Here is a 25835-nt window from a genome sequence, read left to right on the forward strand (position 1 = left end):
ACAAAGTATAAGCTAACATTGAAAACTGACTCATAGTTTACTCTGATGATGTACGGCTCTGACATTAAACATACTCCATATATAGCTAGCAGTAAAATTCAAACAGTATGTAAGTTAGCATAACAGTATAGTGAAGGCGATGCAGAGTTGACTGGTGGAAAAAGGGAGTTGGAAGCAGAGGGCTGGAGGAAGGTCAGTAGCAGCATCCCACAGTGGACATGGTGGAGACTGGACCAGCTGGTGGAACATCAACCACAGATCTGAAGCATCCAGCTCTGGGACCAGGGACACTCGGAGAAATAGCACAGGGGGAAACAGAGTGAATGTACTGCAATAACGGTATACATATTAAATGTAAAGGTAGATAGAGAAGGGCTCAGTGCGTCAAGAGAAGTCCCCCAGCAGCCTATAGGCCTATAGCAGAATGACTAGAGGCAGAACGAAGGGACGTCCAAGAGGGAGTCAGCTGTACAATGAAGACACAAGCCGAACCCCTGTGGGTCACCCAGTCAGCCCCAACTATAAGATCTGTCAAAAAGGAACGTTTTAAGCCTGGTCTTAAAAATAGAGAGGGTGTCTGCCTCCCGAACCCAAACTGGGAGCAGGTTCCACAGGAGAGGCGCTGATAACTGAAGGCTCTGCCTCCCATTCTACTTTTAGAGATTCTAGGAACAACAAGTAAGCCTGCAGTTTGAGAGCGAAGAGTTCTACTAGGATAATAAGGTACTATCAGATCTTTAAGATATGATGGAGATCGGTTATTAAGAGCTTTATATGTCAGAAGAAGGATTTTAAATTCTATTCTGGATTTAACAGGAAGCCAGTGAAGAGAAGCAAGTATAGGGGAAATATGATCTCTTTTGCTAACTCCTGTCAGTACTCTCGCAGCAGCGTTTTGGATCAACTGTAGATGTTTGAGAGAGCTATTTGGACAACCCGATAATAAGGAATTGCAATAGTCAAGCCTGGAAGTAACAAAAGCATGAACTAATTTTTCTGCATCACTCTGAGACAGAATGTTCCTGATTTTTACAATATTACGCAGGTGAAAAAAGGAAGTCCTACAGACTTGCTTTATGTGTGAGTTAAAGGACATGTCCTGGTCAAAAATAACTCCAAGATTCCTCACAGTAGTACTGGAGGCCAATGTGATGCCATCCAGAGTAACTATTTGCTTTGAAAGCGAGTTTCTAAGATGTTTGGGGCCAAATACAATGACTTCAGTTTTGTCTGAATTTAGCAGTAGGAAGTTAAAAGTCATCCAGGTTTTAATGTCCTTAAGACAATCTTGCAGTCTAGCTAACTGATCAGTTTCATCTGGCTTCATAGATAAATACAATTGTGTGTCATCTGCATAACAATGGAAGTTAATACAATGCTTCCTAATAATATTGCCTAAAGGAAGCAAGTATAATGTGAAAAGTATCGGTCCTAAGACAGAACCCTGAGGAACTCCATGATTAACTTTAGTATGCTCAGAAGAGTTATTGTTGACATGCACAAACTGGAACCTATCTGATAAGTAGGATTTAAACCAGTCCAGTGCTGTCCCTTTAATGCCAATTGAATGTTCTAGACGCTGTAATAAAATGTTGTGGTCGATTGTGTCAAACGCTGCACTAAGATCTAACAAAACAAGTATAGAGACTAGTCCATTATCTGATGCTATGAGAAGGTCATTAGTAACTTTCACCAGAGCTGTTTCTGTGCTATGATGCACTCTGAAGCCTGACTGAAACATTTCAAACAAATTATTCCTTTGTAAGTGTTCACATAATTGATTTGCAACTGTTCTTTCCAGAATTTTAGAGAGAAATGGTAGGTTGGATATTGGTCTATAGTTAGCTAACACATCTGGATCTAAAGTGGGCTTTTTAAGCAAAGGTTTGATGACAGCAACCTTAAAAGCCTGTGGTACATAGCCTGTTACTAGAGAGAGATTAATCAGATCTAACATTGAAGAATTAATTAAAGGTAAAATCTCCTTGAAGAGTCTAGTTGGGATAGGATCTAAAAGACATGTTGATGGTTTGGACGTAGAAACTGTTGAAATTAGTTCAGAGAGACATATAGGAGTGAAGAATTCTAAAGATTCATCAGGTCTAACAGCCAATTCAAAAGCATCTGCGACATTTGTAGGAAGGACCAGATTGATTTTATCTCTAATCATAACTATTTTATGTGTAAAGAAGCTCATGAAGTCGTTACTGGTTAAAGCTAAAGGAATACAAGGTTCAACAGAGCTCTGACTCTTTGTCAGCCTGGCTACAGTGCTAAAAAAAAAAGTCCTTCAAATGTCCGGGTTTTTGATCTTGCCTAGCTTGAGCGTGTCACAGACCAGTGTATTTATCATTCACGTTGAGTGGTTCCTTTGGAAACACGCTCTGAGAGGCGGAGTTTGAGCCGAACCCCGGAACATGTATTCATTCATTCACAAATCAGTACAGAGGCGCTCCACACTCACTCACTGGCTGACAGGCAGGTAGACACACTGCGAGAGAACACTCTAACCGAAAGAAAATGCCGAAACGCAAATGTCATTTCACTGATGAAATGTGAAAAAGTACATCAGTGAGTCACAGACAGACGTGGAAGAGAGAATTATTTTTAATTTAAAAAAAATTAAACATCGTTCAGAATCAGATAATAAATAATACGGAAATAATGTAAGTTATGCATTTTTTCTGTGCGGCCCGGTACCAATTGACCCACGGACCGGTACCAGGGACCACTTCTGTAGGGAACTCCATGAGGCCCTGAAGTCTTCGTACATCTGACCAGCAGCAAACTTAGCAACAAAATTAAAGCGTTGCTAAAAATGCTAACCGTGCACGTTCTTTCTCCCTCAGGTCTTCTGAGTGACGCTAACCTGCTTCTCAGTTCCTCCTGCAACACATTAGTCCTTCCCTTTCTTCCTCCTTTCCTTTAGCCTTTCTATTCCTCTGAACTCTGAAGCAGTAAAAACCTGCAGGAAACCATCTGAACGACAGGAGAAACTGAAATCTGTTTTCAGTGAGCATCCAGTGCTCCTACCAGCAGAAATCTGCCTCTTTGTCTTTTAACATTTATTTGAAATGAGGACCACAACACCTCGTCATGATCTTTAGCCTCAGGGAGCGATGGAAACCATCTCCATAAACATCACAGAAACAGGTTTCCTGATATGTGGTGGAGATCTGGACATTCGTTCTGACCGTTCCAACAGCAAAGACTGGAGTGCTTCAGCTGAGACAGCATGTGGACGGTGTGATGTTCAGAGATCTTTGCTCCCATTCCTCAGCTCCACTCTGTTTAAACGAGAACCTTTTAAAAGACAGAACTGAGACGTGGGACATCTTTGTGTTTAAAAATGAAAACATGGAAACTGAGTTCTGGTCTGCTTAAAGATGCTAATTTTAAGGAACAAATGAAAAAAGAAATGCAGGATTTCCTTGATATGAACGATCTCTGGGATGCACTGGAAGCTGCAATAAGAGGAAAACTACAGAAATAAGAAATAATGGAGGATTTACTGAACAAATGAAAGAAGTGGAAATTAAACAATCTCTAACACAAAATATCTTTGAAGAAACTGAAAAGATCAGAAACTAAATAAATGGTCAATAGGCCCCCAAGATATTCAGACAAAATGATTCTGAAAGAAAAATACTCTGAAAGTGAAGAAAACCAATGAAAATACTGGAATGGAACTTAAAAAGAAAACGGCACAAAATACTGGAAGTAAAATTAAAAAACATAAAGATCGAGAATAAACCACAAGAGATTCACAAAGCATCTGAGATATTTTATAAATCCTTTAGTCTGAAGATCCAGAAAACCAAAACTGATAAATGACTGAAGAACCGACGGAGAACCGACGGCAGATTTATCAGAGGAGGAACGAAAAAAGGCTAAAATCAAACAAGTTATCAGGTTCAGACGGATGAACGCTACGAGGAGCTAAAGCTAGCTGGATTAAACATCTGGATTAAACCTGACTGAATCTCCGTAATAAACCAGATTAAACCTCTGGATTAAACCTGACTGAATCTCTAGAGTAAACCAGATCAAACCTCTGGATTAAACCTGACTGAATCTCTGGAATAAACCAGATCAAACCTCTGGATTAAACCTGACTGAATCTCTAGAGTAAACCAGATCAAACATCTGGATTAAACCTGACTGAATCTCTGGAATAAACCAGATCGAATCTCCGTAATAAACCAGATTAAACATCTGGATTAAACTGGATTAAAAAATCTAGTTGAGGTGAAACAGAGACAGGAAGCACAAAGAGAGAGATCGGCAGAACAGAACGAGCTTTATTCTTTATTCTTCTTTCATTTGGAAGAAAAAATAAAAATCAAAACAAGGAATCGACCCCTCCTCCACCCCCACCCCTCCCCACCCTGAAGTCAAACATTCTGATTGGTGCACGACGATGAAGAGGGCGATGAAGATGAGACAGGTTTATTGCCATAAACAGTGGAGGAGAAAGTAAAGGTTAAAACAGACGATTTCATTTCAAGAAACAAAACTACATTCTGAGCAAAACCACCCGACCACTGCACACCTCATCCTGATCCACCTGAGCAGGTGAGCCACCAAAGCCAGCAGACGTTCGTTTGATCCACACTGAAACAAACATCTCTTCTAAACGCTGCGTTCAAAGACAGACGGACGATAAAAGATTAGCAACCAAAGAAACGAGGTTTAAATTCCTCCGTCTCCGATTCGTTCCTCCTTCATGAACCGTTTCCAAAGTTTCTCATTAAAGCCTCAGATTTTAAACTGTGGAGAGAAAAACAGATGAAAATGATCAATAAATAGACGATAAAATGAATCAAAAGAAGGCCGTCTGTCTTCCACTTTGCTTTCTGTAGATTTTTCATTTTCCATCTGTTCTTCCTTCCAGAAATCTGCTGTGAATTCATCACTACAAAGGAGCGATAGCGCCACCTGCTGCTGCACAAACTCCTCAGAATTTACTGAGAATCTGCTGCTTGTCTGTAAACTATGAAGAGTCTGTTTTTCTTCTCGTCCTGAAGCTTCTGTGATCTGCAGCTGATGTTTTTAGGAACGTTTGGAAATGACGCGGAAAACATCGAGGAAAAAGACGAGGGGGAAGTTTTCAGTGTGGCTCAACGGACCAATCAGAGGAGAGCTCTGTGGGTGACATCACAGGACAGAAAAACGCTGCAGCCGACCAATCAGGAGCTGTAGCTGCAGGCCACGCCCCTCACCTGCCTCTGAGCAGCGCTGTGTTCAGGGTCTGTGGAAAATCAAAGTTTAACATCAGGATTATTTTTCAAGGTTGAACAGCTTTTCCCTTTTTTCTTCACAGCGCCTGAACGCAGCGTTTCATCAGCAGCTTTTCCTGCTGACAGCGAACGCAGCTTCACCTGAACAGGTGCAGCAACCAGCAGCAGTGCATCATGGGAGGAGGAAGCAGACCACGGTGCTGCTGTTACACCTGAGGGGCCGGGGCTTCACCTGGCAGCAGGCCCCGCCCCCTCACAGTGTGACAAGCAGGTAACGGAAACACCGAGAAGATTTCAGGACCAAAGGAGAACAGATTGATGAGCTACCACGGCAACGAGCGGCAGCAAATAAAAAACAAAAGCATCTGGCTTCTGCTCGACCAATCAGGGTGAGGGGGCGGAGCTGCAGCTAAACCAAAAGAACCAAAGGACTTTACAGGTGTGACCTCTGACGGCAGGGGGCGGGGCTACAGCACGAAGCAGGTGTGACATCACAGTAAGCGGAGGTGGAGGTGAGTGAGGGGGCGGGGCAGAGGAACCCAAACATGCATTGACGAGCTGCTCGCTGCATTTGTGTTACAGGTTTATTATTGATCAGAGTGTTTCAGCTTTATTCCACTAAGAATAAATATTCTGAACTCAAACAGCAAGAAGAAGAAGAAGAAGAAGAATTAGAGGAGGAAGAGGAGGGCGTCCGCTCGCTGTCTGTCTGTCTGTCTGTCAGGAAGGAATGCTAGCTGTGGCGTTTGAACATCCGGTAAAGTTCTGGTTGGCTCCCCTCCCTCCCTCCCTCCCCCCTCCCCGCCCCCTCGGCCCCCCGGGGCCCGGCGGCCCTCAGTCTCTTAAGCTTTTTCTTTGGAGATCACTTCCTCTCGCGGCTTCGCCCCGCCGAAGATGGCCGAGTTGGGGTTGGCGACCTGGTTGAGAGGCTCGGAGACGGTGCGAGGCTTCAGCTGCAGCCGAGGCCGCTGTGCACGCTCCTCTGGAAACAAACAAACAAACAAACGATGAGTCACAAACAAACAAACGATGAGTCACAAACCATTCCACTCTGTGTGTCGGTTTAAAATGAGCCAAACATTCATCATTTACACTGAAGAATAAAACTAATCAATCAGAAACCAATGTAGCATTTTTATATTTCACATTACGGTCTTTTCTTCATAAAGAATGCTCACAAACTATCATAACAACATAACGTATATATATGTCAGGGTAGAGACTGCGATTTGGTAGAATTGAAGTCTCTACCAGTAGAGACTGCGATCCCAATCTCTACTGGTAGAGATTTGTCAGGGCTAAGGTTAGACTTTTAACCCTTTACACTTCAGTGCGCTTCAGTGTACCGCCGGCGGTACACCTACTAATTTGCATAGGAATTTCAAGAATGTCCGACGGCTGCAAACCCGATTATATAAACACTATACGCCGATGGAAAGCTTAGATTCTCATGAATCCGCCGGTATAAACCACTTTCAGATGCGATTACCACAGCGGGTGAGAAAAACACATTTGTCCGACAAAAACGAATATTCATCCATCCGTTCTCTATACACGGCTTCAACGCACACAGCGCGACTCACATTTCCGGGTTCATTATTACACACAGAAAAAAGATTCCACAAAAAACGGCCATAATCCAACCTTTTACATCAGATGACACAAGCCAGTAAACTATTTTGTCCAAAACATGTCCTGAAGTCGTATAAAATCCCCGAATCGGTCCTTTTCAAGGAAATGCACCTCGCGATGCGCGTCCAATATTCCCTGTATTTTTCGTAATTTTTTTTATTTAAAAATAGAATATTAGCGATTTTTGTACTGAAAACGGCTGGAATTGACTGAAGCTTAAAGGGTTAATGTTAGGGTCAGGGGTCAGATTTAAAGTTCCATCTCTACTGGTAGAGATTACAATTCCACCAAATCACAGTCTCTACCCTGACATATATATGAAGAGTTCATTTGCAAAAACAGGTAACTCTGTTTTCAGAAAACTCATTTTTTATTGTTAACTTCAGATAACACTAATAATTTATTTTCTCATGTATTTTTCTACTGAGTCAAATCCACTCAACTTCAGTTTGATTTTATCTCAAGTAAACAATAAAATAAGTTTTCTGAAAATGTATCAAAACAGAGTTACCTGTTTTTGCTAATGAACTCTTCATTCATACATCTGCAGACGCTCAGTGATGCAGGCCTCCCTCATCACTGAGGACCTCACATCTCCTCCACTCCTTCATGCTGCTGCTACACAACCCCACCAGCCAGAAAAACACTTAAAGAAATCTTTCATCCCTCTGCAGTAGCTGCTCTTAAAAACACAAAACAGACTGTTTGTAGATGTTTTATGTGTTTTGTTTTCATTTATTTCAGTGTTTTTTAAATGTGTGAGTGTGGTTTTTAATTGTTGTCATCCAGCCGTGACAAAAGATGAATTTCTGTTTTTACTTGGAACAAATAAAGTTATTCTATAAATAACATATATAATTATAAACCCGAGTAATTAAAACATGAAGAATTAAAACCTGACTGACAGAGAAATTACTCATTTCCATGACTATGAACAAATGTCTGGGATAAACCGCTCAGGATTAGTAATTATGAGAATTAAATATTAACATCCTGCAGTAATAATAAATAAATACAGATAAACCTGATTTAAATATTAACATGAGACCCTCTAAACCATCCCAGTAACTGCTAACAACCAGAAGATGGCGCCACCTTCAGACGGTTCCCTGAAGTCTGTCGTTCCTCCACGAGGGGGGGGTCCGTCTCTGAAGCGACCCGCCCCTCCTCCTGCCCCCCTTCTGTCGCCAGGGCGACCGCCTCCGCCTCGACCCCGCCCTGACATGTAGTCATCGTCTCTAAAACCTGCAGACAGACAGACAGACAGACAGACAGGAGGACAGACAGACAGGAGGACAGACAGACAGACAGACAGGAGGACAGACAGACAGACAGGAGGACAGACAGACAGGAGGACAGACAGACAGGAGGACAGACAGACAGGAGGACAGACAGACAGGAGGACAGACAGACAGGAGGACAGGAGGACAGGAGGACAGACAGACAGGAGGACAGGAGGACAGGAGGACAGGAGGACAGACAGGAGGACAGGAGGACAGACAGGAGGACAGACGGACAGACAGGAGGACAGACAGGAGGACAGGAGGACAGACAGACGGACAGACAGACAGACAGACAGAGAGACAGACAGACAGACAGGAGGACAGGAGGACAGACAGGAGGACAGACAGACAGACGGACAGACGGACAGACGGACGGACAGACGGACGGACAGACGGACGGACAGACGGACGGACAGACGGACAGACAGGAGGACAGACAGGAGGACAGACAGGAGGACAGACAGGAGGACAGACAGACAGACAGACAGACAGACAGACAGACAGACAGACAGACAGACAGGTTAGTGTGCGGCAGACGGCCTCAGGTGAGCTGCAGCATCAGGAACCTAGAAGGTGACCAGTGATTATGAAGATGAAGGAGATGAAAGGCATGATGGGAAATAATGGGTGTGGTCCAGCAGCTTCAGCAGGCGGAGCCAGGCTACAGGTCACAGGGGATTGGTTGGTTTGTGTGGACTCATTTTACAGAGCAGAAGAAGAAGAGGATCCTCCAAGCAGCTATGCTACCACCTACAAGACAGATGTAGAAACTACAGCCTTCTACAGGCTAGCATAGCTTAGTGTTTCATTACTGCACTGGAACTAGCTTAGCATGGCTAACCTGGTTTATACTGAGTAAGATCTCTGAGGTTTGGCTCACCAACGTTTGGTTTCTGAGATTCTGATACCAAAGTTTGGCTTCAGGAGGTTCAGATTAGAGGTTTAGATCATGGAGGTTTTGCTTTTGGAGATCCAGATCTGACTTGTATCATTATTTATGTCCTGAATAAGCCACAGATTAGCTGGTGTTAGCTTAGCCTTATTGTCTTATTGAGTATAATTCCAACTAGAGCTCCACCAATTAATCAATCAATCGATCGATTAATCGTTCGGTTGATCAGCAGGAAATTACTGATCATAACGCCAGGTCTGTGGTCTGGACTCTAAATAAAACAAACGGCAGATGACTCATTTATAAGCTGCTGTTATTCTTCATCTCTGCGTAGTTCACTGACGTTCTTAGATTAGTTTTGGAACATTCTCCTGCCATCTGATTGGCTACAGCACAGTCAGCTGCCCCCTGATTGGACGGCTGGAATCTGCTGAATCTTTGACCGCACCTCCTCCTGGCTGGTCGTAGAACTCCTCACGGCCGTCTCGTCCTCCTCCTCCTCCTCTGGGAGCTCCTCGAGAACCTCCTCGTCCTGCAGAGGACAGGGGAGTTAACAGGGGGACGAGGAGACAAGGAGGCAAGGAGAGGAGACAAGGAGACAAGAGGATACAAGGAGAGGAGACAAGGAGAGGAGGCAAGGAGGCAAGGAGAGGAGACAAGGAGAGGAGACAAGGAGACAAGAGGAGGCAAGGAGGCAAGGAGAGGAGACAAGGAGACAAGAGGATACAAGGAGAGGAGGCAAGGAGAGGAGGCAAGGAGAGGAGACAAGGAGAGGAGGCAAGGAGAGGAGACAAGGAGAGGAGACAAGGAGACAAGAGGATACAAGGAGAGGAGACAAGGAGAGGAGGCAAGGAGGCAAGGAGAGGAGACAAGGAGAGGAGACAAGGAGACAAGAGGAGGCAAGGAGGCAAGGAGAGGAGACAAGGAGACAAGAGGATACAAGGAGAGGAGACAATAGGAGACAAGGAGAGGAGACAAGGAGACAAGAGGAGGCAAGGAGAGGAAAGAAGGAGATAAGGAGGCAAGGAGAGGAGACAAGGAGGCAAGGCGAGGAAAGAAGGAGACAAGAGGAGACAAGGAGACAAGGAGGAGACAAAGAGACAAGAGGAGACAAGGAGAGGAAAGAAGGAGACAAGAGGAGGCAAGGAGGCAAGGAGAGAAGACAAGGAGACAAGAGGAGGCAAGGAGGCAAGGAGAGGAAACAAGGAGGCAAGGAGAGGAAAGAAGGAGACAAGGAGGCAAGGAGAGGAGGCAAGGCGAGGAAAGAAGGAGACAAGAGGAGACAAGGAGACAAGGAGAGGAGACAAAGAGACAAGAGGAGACAAGGAGAGGAAAGAAGGAGACAAGAGGAGACAAGGAGGCAAGGAGAGAAGACAAGGAGACAAGAGGGGACAAAGAGGCAAGGAGAGAAGACAAGGAGAGGAGACAAGGAGGCAAGGAGAGAAGACAAGGACACAAGAGGAGACAAGGAGAGGAGACAAAGAGACAAGAGGAGACAAGGAGACATGGAGAGGAGACAGTGAGAGGAGAAAAGAGGAGACAAGGAGAGGAGACAAGGAGACAAGGAGAGAAGAGGAGGTGGTGGCGCCTCCTTATTGAAAAGCAGCACTGAAGAGGTAGAGCTTGTTAGTTGTTCATCAGCCAATCAGAGAGGAGATGTTAGAGAAGCAGAAGCAGTGAAGAACGTTGACCTGTAACCAGGCAACCCCACCCTCCACGTCTGTCACCTGTTCAGGTGTTGTGTGGAGGTTTGTCGGTGAGAATGAAATGACAGATGAAGAGTGAAAGAAGAAGAATCCTAGAATCTACAACACAAACATTCACACTAATAATTATTATTATGAAAGATTCAAGCTGAAGCTGCAGCCATCAGAACATCAGAACGTCAGGAGACCAGAAGAGCCTGAGGACTGAAGCTGGACGTCCAGACTGAAGGTTCAGAACCATGACTGTGGGTCAGAGAAGATCTAAACAGTCTGGAGACTAAAAGCAGGAGGACAGAACATGTTTCCTCCATCAGTCTGTTAGCAGAGAGACCTAAGGGCCTGATGTTCAGTCTGAACCAGTTAGAAACCAGTTAGACACCAGTCAGAAACCAGTCAGAAACCAGCTAGAAACCAGTTAGAAACCAGTCAAAAACCAGCTAGAAACCAGCTAGAAACCAGTCAGAAACCAGTCAGAAACCAGCTAGAAACCAGTTAGAAACCAGTCAGCAACCAGCAACTAACCAGCTAGAAACCAGTTAGAAACCAGTCAGAAACCAGTCAGAAACCAGCTAGAAACCAGTCAGAAACCAGCTAGAAACCAGTTAGAAACCAGTCAGAAACCAGCTAGAAACCAGTTAGAAACCAGTCAGAAACCAGCAACTAACCAGCTAGAAACCAGTTAGAAACCAGTTAGAAACCAGTCAGAAACCAGCAACTAACCAGCTGGAAACCAGTTAGAAACCAGCTACTAACCAGCTAGTAACCAGTGTAGCAAGACTGCAAAGGCTCTGGAATTCCTGAGCTGATCAAAACTCAGATAAGCTGTCTCTCTCTCCAGCACTGACCAACACCCATCTCTATAGGAGGATTGAGACATTTGTATTTCTGTAGGTTTTCATTCACAGAAGGATGGAGCTCATGTGAACATTTAAACCCCTGGAATAACTTCTTCTTTTTAAAAGACAATGACTTTCAATTATATGCTATGGACGTTTGTTTAATGAACTTTCATGCTAAAATCCCTTTTCAGCTTTAGGAGACCCTCAGCCAGAGATGTCTCTGCATTCCACAGATCAGATAACAAGTCGTAAAACTTTATGGCTGAAGGCTGGAGTCACCCTCTCTCTCTCTTTGACTGAAACAAAGAAACTGGAACTGAACTTAAAAACCTTGCCAAATTAATATTTCTGGAATATATTTTGTGTTTACAGAATTACCAATGTCAATGGAAATCATTCATCATTAACATATCCGAAAATCAAGATTCTATCTTTCACAGAAGTCTAGATACTAATTTGTGATGTTTAATCATTTCTTCCCCAGGATACTATGATTTTGGACTGAATTCCCTTATTAATCTCTGAATTTCCTCTCCATTTAGGTTGAATGATGACCATTGTATTTACCTGTTACCAAATCTCTGACTTGTTGTTATATTCTCACTGTGATACATATTTTTAATGTCATAAACATAAACATATAGTTATGAATGAAATGATTCACATCATATGAACATATGTATTAATCTACACATTTCACTTTCACACAACTGAATATGGTGGGATAGACAGATCGTGTTTTGCGCGTTTAATATCATATTTTAATCCATTCTGGATTCCTCTTTCTTCTCTACTCTGTGAGAACAAAGAGATTCCAAATTCCACCAGACTCGCGCCTAAAAGTTCTCTCTCTCCGCCCAGGTCCTCCCCTTAGCTGGACCCACAGATAAAGTCAGCCGTAGCCCACATTTTACACTCTCTTACGCCCTTACGACCCTCTCTTCTTACCCCTCTCTTCCTGAGAGGCCAACCAAAGTCTCTCTCATTATTTTCTTACCTAAAGCGCGTTTTTTCTATCTTTGAAATTCCCTCACCATCTAAGTTTGTTAACTATTTATCTCTTAATATTTTTGTAACTTAAGGAGACATTTTGCTCAATTTTAAACCAACGTTATTCGTTTTAATCTGAAGAACAGATTCAGAACCAGCATTTATTTTTCTTAATTTTGACCGTTTTTCATCAACACCCATTTTCTTGGCTAAAGCCTGAGAACCATCATTTTTAAACACTCAGCTGAGAACTACGGAGACCTGTTGGACCAGGTCTTTGCATAGAACCGATCAACCCGCGGCAGGACATCTAGGCCACCACAACGACGACGCACCGCTCCGAACCCGCAGGTCCAGACCGTGTGCTGCGAATCTGAAGGCCTCGCAAGTCCCAGCCCCATGACGGTTCACTTCAATAACTCCAGCTGAGTTTGCTCTGATTCCATTCTATGGGTGATGTACTAACAGCTTGGTCAATTAATTAATTTAATCAATTTATTCTTTTACAAATCATTAGAATTCTTAATCCAAATTACCGATTACCTCGTCAGGTTAGCTCTGGCTAATCCTCACCATATTTCCTTCTCTCTCGCACCTACTTCCACATCCCTCACACATGCACACACACCACACACACACTCCCACATTCCACGCACACACGTAGTCCTGCACGCACACACACACACACCATATCTACATTGTACATAGTTCACTTGTCATTATTTTCATAGAATAGTTAATAAATACCTCATTATAGACCAAATTACAGTCTTGTGTTTCTTTGTGTAGAATGTGGTCAATTTAAACGAGGATTCAAGACTTTTTGATATGAGATTGATCAAAATTTTTATGAATATTAATAATTTTATTAATGTTAATTAATAAATGTCCTAGCCATTACAATGCTAGGTGGTGCCCCAATTATTAATAACGAGAGCAATAAATCATAACGTAGTACCGCTACATATATTGGTTCCCCGTCCGAGGCCGACTAAAAACCTTTTTTGCACAAAGAAACACTATTTAATCACTGGGAGCTGAAGCCTCCCTCTGCCATTCATTCACATACACTGGTTCTTTATCTGCTGTGTGAGCATATGTCTTCCTTTAATCAAATTGTGTAAGTAATTTACTGCTTGAAACGCTGTTTTGTTTTTATATCACGTCGGATTGATAACATTAGTGGACGCACTTGTGTTTTATTAATCTGTTTTGCCGTGAGCGCTGTTGATCCGTGACGTCAGCTGAAGCTGCAGTCAGTCCCTGTGTTGCTAACTAAACTAGCCTGAGCTCTTTGAGTTGTTGTTTCGAAAGTTTTTATCCATCTTGATACAGTTTATTTGTCGACTAAAACAATTAAAAATAAGGCCTGAAATTCATGAACAGTGCTATGCCTTACCGATGAAACGTCCGGAACGCATAGTTTGTTCAAAAGCCTCCCAGTTAGCGTTCGGAGTAGCTAACCGAACTTGCTAACTCTGCTTCGGCAGCTTGAGGTAATTTAGCATTTGGGTGTCTCGTGCCCAACACACATTCATTGCTTGGTTAAATATAACCTTCGTTCGCTGTTTGCTAAGATCCACAGCGACCTAATTTTATTAGATAAGGCACAATTAGCCGCCGAGCTAACTAGCATTAGCAGCGAGCTAACTAGCATTAGCCCGGTCTTCAACCACCAAATTAAGAACAAGCCCAGTGGCACCATCTTGTGGCTGTCTCGAAGTGTTACACTTAAAGCAGAAAAACTGCAATTTCTAATACATGTAAGCCATTGAAACGCATTTTAATCGAAAAGCATGACTTATTTTTGAATGTAAAACTGAACTATTGTAGTTAAGAGCTATTATTAAACATTTCATGCACTTATTCAATTGATTTCAACCCACTATTGAATTTTAATTCACTTTTTGATTTTCAGTTCAGATTCTGAACCAAGTTAAGTGAGTCGTTTTTGCATCAACTAATCAGTTGAGCACATTTTAGGTAAACATTTAATGGGCATAATCAAGCTTGCAATTTAATGTTTATTTTGAAACTTTTTCATAGTTAAATGGTTTTCCACAACTGAATGCCTTTAACTAACCAATGCTGAATTAGTTCTTCTTTACCTGTGGTAATTGAGCTTCTAAACTTGAACACTGAAACAATTAATCTTACAAAAACAAATGTAAATAAATCCAGGCTGTTGACCAAATGATTTAAACTCTTCTTTTTGAGAACATCTAACTGCATTTGAATAATCTCACTTGTTGTTATGGTTGTTCCGATTCCAAAAACAGAACTTTTCCTGCCCAACTTGTGCTAAAATTGTTTCGTTGTAAATTTGTTTGTAACATTTGTCCATTTGCTCTCATTAAAAGACATGGCCCCAGATGCGTCTGACCTCAGTGACCCCCTGATGAGCTTAGATGACGCTTTAAGTGGCTTGTCTGAAGAGATGTTACCTGGATATGTAAGAAAAATCCAAAATGTTGGTCCTTCTACCCTTGAATCCAAAATGACAGAGCTCCTGACGGAAGCGATCTCAAAAACACACAAACAAAAAATTTTTTTGTCAAGAATCTTAGGGAAAATGGCTGCTGTGATGTCAGCACAACTTCAAAACACTTTTCAACTCTTAGAGAGAACAACAAAAACTCTAAAAGCCCGCAATCAGGAAAATGAACTATTAAAAAAGCAGAACCAAACTACTCAAACCCAGATAGAGCAAGAACACCAAGCTAGGGTAGAAGCCCAGACACGTGTTGCTGAATCGGAAGCCCAGATCACTCAACTTCAAAGCAAAAATGCTGAATCAAACCAAGAAATACATCAATTAAAGACAGAAAATGACCGATTGCAAGAAGCAATTTCCAACCAAAAAACCCAGCTTCAAACTGTAGAGACAGAGCTGGAATAGTCCAAGAAGGACTATACAGAAACCGAACACCTTCTAAAGAAAGCTGTGTTTGAAAACAATGACTTAAAATCTCAAATCAAAGACAACAGCAGCTATGTGGCAAACCTCGAACGACAGTTGCATGACGCTGAAGTCAGAGCTGCAGAACCACTAGAAATTCAAAAGATCGAACCAAAAGAGCTAGCTGAACTTGAAGCTGAGCTCACAGAACCGGGGAGATACACCCCATCTCCTCCAGCAGCTCAGAGAAACCCATTACCCCAGGGTTCCACAGTCCGTGATTTAGACAGCATAGCTCGACACATAAAGCGTTTTGAACCAAATTTTAATGACTCCAACTATGACATCCTAACCTACGTGTCTGACATCAACTTCTTTTTGAAGAGGCGTCCACTCGCCTCAGTAGATGACAAGATTTGTCTGATAAAGATGACATCCAGTCGTGATGTCAGCAGCTTTATCGACCGCCAACCTCTCAATGTCAGAACTGATTTTGAAAAGCTGTGTCAGGCCCTGAAAGAGGAATACCGCGACCTCATGCCAGACACTGGCCTGATACCTGCCCTTCGGGTCAAACAGGGACGATCAGAGAATCCCCATCAATATTACCACAGGCTACGTCTAGCCTACTTTGGATCCCAAAACAAACCGGGAATGGAGGAAGATTTGCAATTCAAATCTCTCTTTGTCGAACACCTGCATCCTACTACTAGCTACCACCTTGGAGTGTCGGCTTGCCCACGCTCCTTAGACAGCCGACAGCTACGTGAGCTGGCTGCAAAAGGCTTCTTTAAACAGAGACAGAGTCAGTCCAGATCAGCAAAACATAACACTGTTCTGCGTCTTGACAGCCCTCCCTCACTGATGGAGCTTGAAAGAACTTCAGGCCACAATTCACATGGTCGGATTACTCATCCACCACAAGCTAAGCGGCCTGACTCAACACCGAAACAGTCCTCACCTCAAGGACCTAGGCAGGCCCACAAACCTGTCAAACCACCTTGGACTGGCAACCGCCAGGACCACATGAAACCTGTTCCTGACCAAACTCGGCCCCCAGGTCACCCACGAAGGGGACGGTCAAACCGTTGGGACAGACATCACAGTCGTGGTGCACCCCGTGACAACTACTCGCATAGGAATGATGAGAAAGGCAGGCCCAGACAGAACCACGTCAGTGGAACGGGTGAGTCTGACATCCCTCACATTTCCCAAAAAGTAAAGGAGCTTAAACAGCTGCTCCAAGAGGTCAGGAAGAAACAGAAGAAGTCAGAGCGTGACTCTGTAACATCTGTGTCTTCCTCCACCGATTCCTTCAGTCCGTCAACCACGGCTGGAGAAGAATTCTACTTGGGACCTCATGTCGATGCAATGCACTCAGACCCCAACCATGAATATGACAACCCTGCCAGCCAACCAGATGACACAGAAAATATGTCAAACTGGGAAGCTGATGACCCTGACTTTGACTCAGACCCTGAGACTGACACGCCAGATTCCCAACAGGGGGGTGATGACCGAGAACCCCTCAGTGCGCTCTCAGAAGTCCAACCAGACTCTGATGATGAAATTTTTGAGACCAATGCATTCCCTGGTGCTATGACATTCCTGAGCCACCTCACTGAAAAGGGAGGAACAGGCCGACAATTTCTCCTACCGATAAACATTGAAGGTGTCCTGGATCAGGACGCACTTCTGGACACTGGAGCCGACGTCACAATAATGTCACTCCCTCTTTTCCAGGAACTACAACACAGACTGCACAGGACAGGTAGAAAGTCTGATTGTCAGTTCTGTGACTTAAACATCCAGCCATATGCACAGACAACGGTCACGTTGTCCACTAGGGCTGAATTGATGCTTCAGATAGGACATATGACACTGGTCCATCCAGTGTATGTGTCATCTCTGGACAACACTCCTTTCCTTATGGGGAAGGACCTTCTCAACCGCTTTGAACCCATAATTGACTTTAAATGCTCTGTAATCTATGCACAGGTCTGCCAGCCCCTGCCAATCGCAGCTCCTGATGACACTGTGACACAGAGTTACAGACAAGAGCACACAGACGACACCTTGCAGGCTCCACAGAGCCCATATGATGTCTTCCTTTGCACAGTGGCTGAATCCACTCCTGCAACCCACCTCTGTCCACAGGCTGAATATGCCACTGAAACTGCAGGTATCAAGTGCACCAGCAGGGCAGCACTGCATGACCTCCAGCTTCCACTAGACCCTGGTCTTCCTTTCTCCATCCAGAACATTCCTGTGGACACTCCTTGGACAGGTGCCTCCACATGTCAGCCCAGCCCAAAATCTTGTGCCCACCCACCCACCCTGTCAGCCAGTGAGCTCACTCGCCCTCCCTCTGCTGCCCCACAGGCCACTCACTCTCCTGTGTTGGTCTCCCTGGCAGCTGACTCTGACCTTATGACCCTGCCTGCGCTTGGCTCTGACACACAGGGCCCGGTTCCAGATCTTGTGAGTGCTAATACCTACACTCTGCGCTCTCTACACTTCTCCTCGGCTTCTCACTTTTGGCGCCTCTCTACTGTCCTCGCCACGTTTCTGGTGTTCATCGGCCTACTTTTTCATGCTTTTGGCCCTCTCACTTCACCTTCGTTCGTGGTGACCCAAAACCACAGGGGGGTGACGTTGACACACGGCCATGAATCACCATGGGCAAATCCCAGCCTGAACACCGTTCACCAGACCTCAGGTCAGATAGGAAAAGCCAACCACAGAAAGTTTAAAACCAGACTACTCCTACTTCTGATAGCCATCACAGGAACTCCACATGAAACAACCAAAGTTCCACTCCTTAAAATAATGACAGGTAGACAAAGGATTCTACTACTGCACCTGCTCTTCCAGCCAGAGGAAGCCTGTGTTGATGCAGCTCACACAGCTTCCCACTATACGACTGACGTAAGTGACCAAAACCTCATGCAAGATAACCACCAAGTGGGGGACAAAACATGGTCCTACCTCTCTGCCCAACCACCTGAGAACACTAAACTAAGTGGGGGTGAGCTGTTCCCTCACTGGTCTGACCACTACAAGATTAAGGACAAAACCTGTCCTGTAATCTATCAAAACAAAATCGATAGGGACAAAAACCCGTCCACTTTGAATGAATACATAAAAATCGCACCAAAACTTCATAAAGACTGCATGGGAAGCAATAAATCAGTCAGATCTCATACCAGAACTAAATAGATAATTAGGAAAAACTAAACATCCTAGAGAAAAACAACAGGTGTAGAATAGAACAAAATTAAATAACTTAATTTTACAAGCCAATTGTAGAATTAACAGAGAAAAATAAATAATTTACAAATCCAATTGTAAAATTAACAGGCAAAGAAATAAATTACTAAGTTTACAAATTCAACTGTAGAATTAGCAGAGATAAAAGGAAACAAATAACTTTACAATCATAAGCCTAACTTTGACAAATAAACAACCATACAATCAAATTGTCAGGAAATTACCAAATTTAATAATATAATCACAACAAACCAAGACAGTTTACTAAAACTAACATAAACAGAGCTGTTGTCCTTCCTCTCAGACTCAGTGAAAAATCACTTGAGGTCCTCTCAACCACAGGTGTCTTGTCTTCAGTCAAGTTCACCTTTTAATATCTTTATTAGCACCCTCGTTAAACTCCGTAGGTACAAGTGGGGGTTAAACCCATCGTATCAAGTGCACAACTGACCGTAGCCTCTGTTTTGATTCTCGTTAACATAAGATTCGCGTCTCTTATCACTGCTAGTACTGTGAATTCATAACTCTCTGTTTTCCAGGTTGTCTGCTCACCCAGTAGATAAATATACTTCTGTCTGACACGTTTCAAGACACCAGCTTTAGGTAAATCATACATATATCCTCTCACTCTAACACAACACCTTGGATTCATAACTACTGACAATTACACCTCATATACGGTTAAATAACTTAACCATCATCTAACACTTCTGTAAGGATTTACATTTTCAGAAGTGACATATATAGCTTTAGGTTTGTTTTAATTTACCTTATTTTGTTTTATTTTTATTCTCTAAGCCCGTAGGACTTATCTACTCTTTATTAGAATCTTGATTCTTTTACTTTACCTTACTAGTCAGTAATAAAGCTGTTTCAGAAGCTAACCAACTAACCCTTAGGATTCCTGTTCCTGATACTAATAAACATCAGCCCTGAATCAGAGCAGCATCTGAGTTTGATCCTGACACCACGGATGACCTTGATGTTGGACCGAAGTTCATCTGGTACAACGAACATCGTTCCAAAGTGGGGGAATATGTAGCAAGACTGCAAAGGCTCTGGAATTCCTGAGCTGATCAAAACTCAGATAAGCTGTCTCCCTCTCCAGCACTGACCAACACCCATCTCTATAGGAGGATTGAGACATTTGTATTTCTGTAGGTTTTCATTCACAGAAGGATGGAGCTCATGTGAACATTTAAACCCCTGGAATAACTTCTTCTTTTTAAAAGACAATGACTTTCAATTATATGCTATGGACGTTGTTTAATGAACTTTCATGCTAAAATCCCTTTTCAGCTTTAGGAGACCCTCAGCCAGAGATGTCTCTGCATTCCACAGATCAGATAACAAGTCGTAAAACTTTATGGCAGAAGGCTGGAGTCACCCTCTCTCTCTCTTTGACTGAAACAAAGAAACTGGAACTGAACTTAAAAACCTTGCCAAATTAATATTTCTGGAATATATTTTGTGTTTACAGAATTACCAATGTCAATGGAAATCATTCATCATTAACATATCCGAAAATCAAGATTCTATCTTTCACAGAAGTCTAGATACTAATTTGTGATGTTTAATCATTTCTTCCCCAGGATACTATGATTTTGGACTGAATTCCCTTATTAATCTCTGAATTTCCTCTCCATTTAGGTTGAATGATGACCATTGTATTTACCTGTTACCAAATCTCTGACTTGTTGTTATATTCTCACTGTGATACATATTTTTAATGTCATAAACATAAACATATAGTTATGAATGAAATGATTCACATCATATGAACATATGTATTAATCTACACATTTCACTTTCACACAACTGAATATGGTGGGATAGACAGATCGTGTTTTGCGCGTTTAATATCATATTTTAATCCATTCTGGATTCCTCTTTCTTCTCTACTCTGTGAGAACAAAGAGATTCCAAATTCCACCAGACTCGCGCCTAAAAGTTCTCTCTCTCCGCCCAGGTCCTCCCCTTAGCTGGACCCACAGATAAAGTCAGCCGTAGCCCACATTTTACACTCTCTTACGCCTTACGACCCCTCTCTTCTTACCCCTCTCTTCCTGAGAGGCCAACCAAAGTCTCTCTCATTATTTTCTTACCTAAAGCGCGTTTTTCTATCTTTGAAATTCCCTCACCATCTAAGTTTGTTAACTATTTATCTCTTAATATTTTTGTAACTTAAGGAGACATTTGCTCAATTTTAAACCAACGTTATTCGTTTTAATCTGAAGAACAGATTCAGAACCAGCATTTATTTTTCTTAATTTGACCGTTTTTCATCAACACCCATTTTCTTGGCTAAAGCCTGAGAACCATCATTTTTAAACACTCAGCTGAGAACTACGGAGACCTGTTGGACCAGGTCTTTGCATAGAACCGATCAACCCGCGCAGGACATCTAGGCCACCACAACGACGACGCACCGCTCCGAACCCGCAGGTCCAGACCGTGTGCTGCGAATCTGAAGGCCTCGCAAGTCCCAGCCCCATGACGGTTCACTTCAATAACTCCAGCTGAGTTTGCTCTGATTCCATTCTATGGGTGATGTACTAACAGCTTGGTCAATTAATAATTTAATCAATTTATTCTTTTACAAATCATTAGAATTCTTAATCCAAATTACCGATTACCTCGTCAGGTTAGCTCTGGCTAATCCTCACCATATTTCCTTCTCTCTCGCACCTACTTCCACATCCCTCACACATGCACACACACCACACACACACTCCCACATTCCACGCACACACGTAGTCCTGCACGCACACACACACACACCATATCTACATTGTACATAGTTCACTTGTCATTATTTTCATAGAATAGTTAATAAATACCTCATTATAGACCAAATTACAGTCTTGTGTTTCTTTGTGTAGAATGTGGGTCAATTTAAACGAGGATTCAAGACTTTTGATATGAGATTGATCAAAATTTTTATGAATATTAATAATTTTATTAATGTTAATTAATAAATGTCCTAGCCATTACAATGCTAGGTGGTGCCCCAATTATTAATAACGAGAGCAATAAATCATAACGTAGTACCGCTACACCAGTTAGAAACCAGTTAGAAACCAGCTAGTAACCAGTTAGAAACCACTTAGAAACCAGCTACTAACCAGTTAGAAACCAGTTAGAAACCAGTTAGAAACCAGCTAGTAACCAGTTAGAAACCAGTTAGAAACCAGCTACTAACCAGTTAGAAACCAGTTAGAAATCAGCTCGCAATCAGTTAAAAACCAGCTGGTAATCAGTTAGTGACCAGTTAGTTACTAGTTACTCACCAATCAATCACCAGTTAGTCACCAGTTACTGGTACTAGCTAGTTAGTAGATAGTAACCAGTTTGTAACTAGTTAGTCACCAGTCACCGTAGGGAGTTCGTACCTCTGCCGTCATCTTTCTTGAAGCCGAAGGCGCTTCCCCCTCGCTCTTGTCTCCGCCCCTCTGCGATGTCGACCCTCAGCGTCCGCTCACAGAGCAGCTGCAGGTCAGAGGTCACGTTAGCTTTAGCACTTTAGCACAACTTAAGTCACCTGATCAACATGAAGGTTTATGGGTCGGGTACTCACAGCGCCGTCGTACGTCAAAGCTTCTTTTAGAGATTCCTGATCTTCAAACTCAACATAACAAAAACCTGAAAGACACAAACATGGTGAGAGTCTTCAGATGAACACCTGGTTCTGATCCATCTGCTCTTATCAAATGGACCCAGACACCTGTAGACACCTTTAAACAGCTGTCTACATGGAAATAGAAAAACATCTACAGGAGGAGATGGTAGGAGCTTCAGGAGAAACCAGCTGGAGGTTCTGGAAGACGTTTGGTCCAGCTGGTTCCTCCTGAAGCTCCTCTGATCTCCAGGACCTGGACGCCTCGGCTGCTGACCTTTGAACTTGTCTGTCTCTTTGTCTCTGACCAATCGGACGCTGCGGATGTTGAGATCTTTGAAGATGACGTCGATGTCGCCCTGCACCGTGTTGAACGGCAGGTTTCCAACGTACGCCGTGAAGGAGGCTCCGACGGCAGCTCCTTCTGCTTCCTGGGCCTCCGGGGCCGCCACCGCCACGGGGCCTGGCAGAGAGGATCATGGAAAGGTTTGTGAGCGCACAGCATGATGGAACATGGAGTAGAGACTTTTAAATATTCAAGTTAAATCACGAGGTGAGGAAAAGCAACAGAAGATAAATCAGAGCCGCAGCATTTCCTTGATTAGCCGACAGCTTTTATTATTAACTCGGAGGTTTTTGGAGGTAAATGTGTATTTCCCTCGTATTTCTGACCGTCTCCTAGTTCTGTTTTAACTGAGTAAATAAAACTACAGACATATCTTTGTACTTTTGATTCATGTTCTTAGAAGTTAAAACCTTCTTGTGCAGCATCATAAAGTCCATGTAAATGCATTATTATCATCAAATGTTCAAAAACACAACATGTTCCATCTTCAGCATCTCCATTCAATGTGAATATTACCAATAGTTGAAAACCGTGAGTGGATCAATACCCTGAGATTCTACAGTAGAAGAAAAACATGTCCAGCTTATGTCAAAGGATAAAACTTATCCCACACCCAACACAAACAATGAGACAAAATGACACAACAAATGAAAAAAAGAAAACGATATGACCAAAACAAGACACAAAACAACAAAAAACAGAACACAAAATGACAAAAATGAGACACACAATGATGACTGTGAGGCGTTATGGAACATCAGTAAACTACAGCGTCTACTGATGAGACGTTTATGGAACATCAGTAACTACAGCGTCTACTGATGATGAGGTGTTTAGGGAACATCAGTAAACTACAGCGTCTACTGATGATGAGGCGTTTAGGGAACATCAGTAAACTACAGCGTCTACTGATGATGAGGCGTTTAGGGAACATCAGTAAGCTACAGCGTCTACTGATGATGAGGCGTTTAGGGGAACATCAGTAAACTACAGCGTTCACTGATGATGAGACGTTTATGGAACATCAGTAAACTACAGCGTCTACTGATGATGAGGCGTTTAGGGAACATCAGTAAACTACAGCGTCTACTGATGATGAGACATTTAGGGAACATCAGTAAACTACAGCGTCTACTGATGATGAGGCGTTTAGGGAACATCAGTAAACTACAGCGTCTACTGATGATGAGGCGTTTAGGGAACATCAGTAAGCTACAGCGTCTACTGATGATGAGGCGTTTAGGGAACATCAGTAAACTACAGCGTTCACTGATGATGAGACGTTTATGGAACATCAGTAAACTACAGCGTTTACTGATGATGAGGCGTTTAGGGAACATCAGTAAACTACAGTGTTTACTGATGATGAGGCGATTATTGAACATCAGAAACTATGGGAGACGCCAGTGTTTACAAACAGTGACATCACAAAGTCACGTGATTACCGCGCTGGTTGGCAAGAGGAACCAGAGGAACAATGGCTGATGATCACAATGCGAATATCCTTCCATGAAATTGTCCGATTATGCTCAATCCTTATCACCTGAGGCCCGACAAAGATACATGAGTAAGCTGAGATATGAGGGAAACAGTGAAACCTTGTCAGATCCCTACAATTTGAAGACTGGGTGGGTTGACGATCCTTCATTGTGGCCGGACATTTCTTGACAAGAAACGTCAAGAAGTTGCTGTATTTTTTGTCTGCAGTATGGCTTCTATGTAACATTAACAGACGCACAGCATTGGTGATCGAAAACAGGACAATTCTAAAAAACGATCGCTAGACGCATACAGAAACAAATGTGGTTACAAATAGGAGGCTGCTGGCTTAAGGAGATGTTATTGAATATACTTCATCGCCTAAAAAGCGATCGGTAACACATGACAACACTGAACCAAACCCAAAGTGTAGAGATCGCTTCACGCGAAGGATGCGACACTAAATCATATCTTTTGGTAAATAAGCTCAAAGTTGGACATACTAAACATGCTAAACTGTTGAATAGTTTACCTGAAGAAAAGTGGGAGCCATAAACACGATCTCTGCTGCTTACTGGGGTACAATTTTTCCTGTTGATGGCTGAAGCCACCGCCATCTTCTCTCTCCTGACATCGGTATTCGGTGAAATTTCAAGCCTGATCCCTTTTCAAAACGCTTCGTACAACCAACAACTACACACGCTATTACCACTGTGGTAAATACATGTGCAATTTCATTCATGAAAAGCGATAACTACGTATTGTTTCAAACCGATACCGTTCTCGTAGCAAGCCGTTATGTTACTGCCGGTTCTTGCCAACCAGTAGCAGTCTTGTACCACGTGACCAGAGCAAATGACGACACGCTGGCGTTCTCCCATAGCGTCTACTGATGATGAGGCTTTTAAGGAACATCAGTAAATTAAAGCTGCAAGCAGCGATGGACGGGTCCTCGCATCCACGCTGGTCGTGAATCCACGCACGTCCACCAGGTGGCGCTGTGACTGAGAGTGTATGTCGGCCTCTGAATCGCATCTGGACCAGAGTCCAATCATACATGTAAAATTTCAGCCAGACTGTAGCATGTTCAGAGCAGTTATAGAGCATTTCCTGTCTATCCACCAGGTGGCGCTGTAACTCAGAGTGTATTTCAAACAGTGGATGTGATGAGGGTTGGACTCTGATCACTCATGAAAAGTTTCAGGCTGATTTGATCATGTAGAGGCCAGTTATACAGCATTTACTGTCCCTCAACAGGTGCGCCGCGACTGAGAGTGTCTGTTGGCCTGTAGATGTGATCAGGATTGGATTGTGATCACACATGGAAAGTTTGAAGGCAGATTGGAGCATGCAGAGGAGAGTTATACAGCAGTTGTTGTTCATGGCGAAGCATCAAACGCTGATGGTCGCCATGGCCACGCCATTTGGCTTCTGGTTAAAACTTTTTGATAACTTTTCATCACCAAGTCTGCTGTGTGGACTGGCAAAATTTCAGGTCACCTGGAATTATCCCCAAGGAGGTATTAACTCTCAAAAATGAGAAAAATCATCAAAAATCTCACAATTAATCCAAGATGGCCGACTTCCTGTTGGGTTTAGGACATGGCTCCAAGAGGCTTTTTTGTGCGTCCTGATGTGCTCTA

The 25835-nt window shown here is 43.1% G+C and overlaps 1 long non-coding RNA gene and 1 pseudogene across 1 annotated transcript; both read right to left on the reverse strand.

Annotated features, from left to right (window-relative positions):
• Positions 1-3763: 3763 nt before the first annotated feature.
• LOC127536935 (uncharacterized) lies at positions 3764-6035 on the reverse strand. Its single transcript, XR_007946175.1, has 3 exons — positions 4227-6035; positions 4020-4065; positions 3764-3973 (listed from the first exon to the last, which is right to left on the reverse strand). It is a non-coding gene; the product is annotated as an uncharacterized LOC127536935 (long non-coding RNA).
• Positions 6036-6037: 2 nt separating this feature from the next.
• LOC127536844 (eukaryotic translation initiation factor 4H-like) overlaps positions 6038-25835 on the reverse strand; it is a 21225-nt pseudogene continuing 1427 nt past the window's right edge.

The sequence above is a fragment of the Acanthochromis polyacanthus genome, chromosome 13, assembly GCF_021347895.1.
Source record: "Acanthochromis polyacanthus isolate Apoly-LR-REF ecotype Palm Island chromosome 13, KAUST_Apoly_ChrSc, whole genome shotgun sequence".
NCBI lineage: Eukaryota > Metazoa > Chordata > Actinopteri > Pomacentridae > Acanthochromis > Acanthochromis polyacanthus.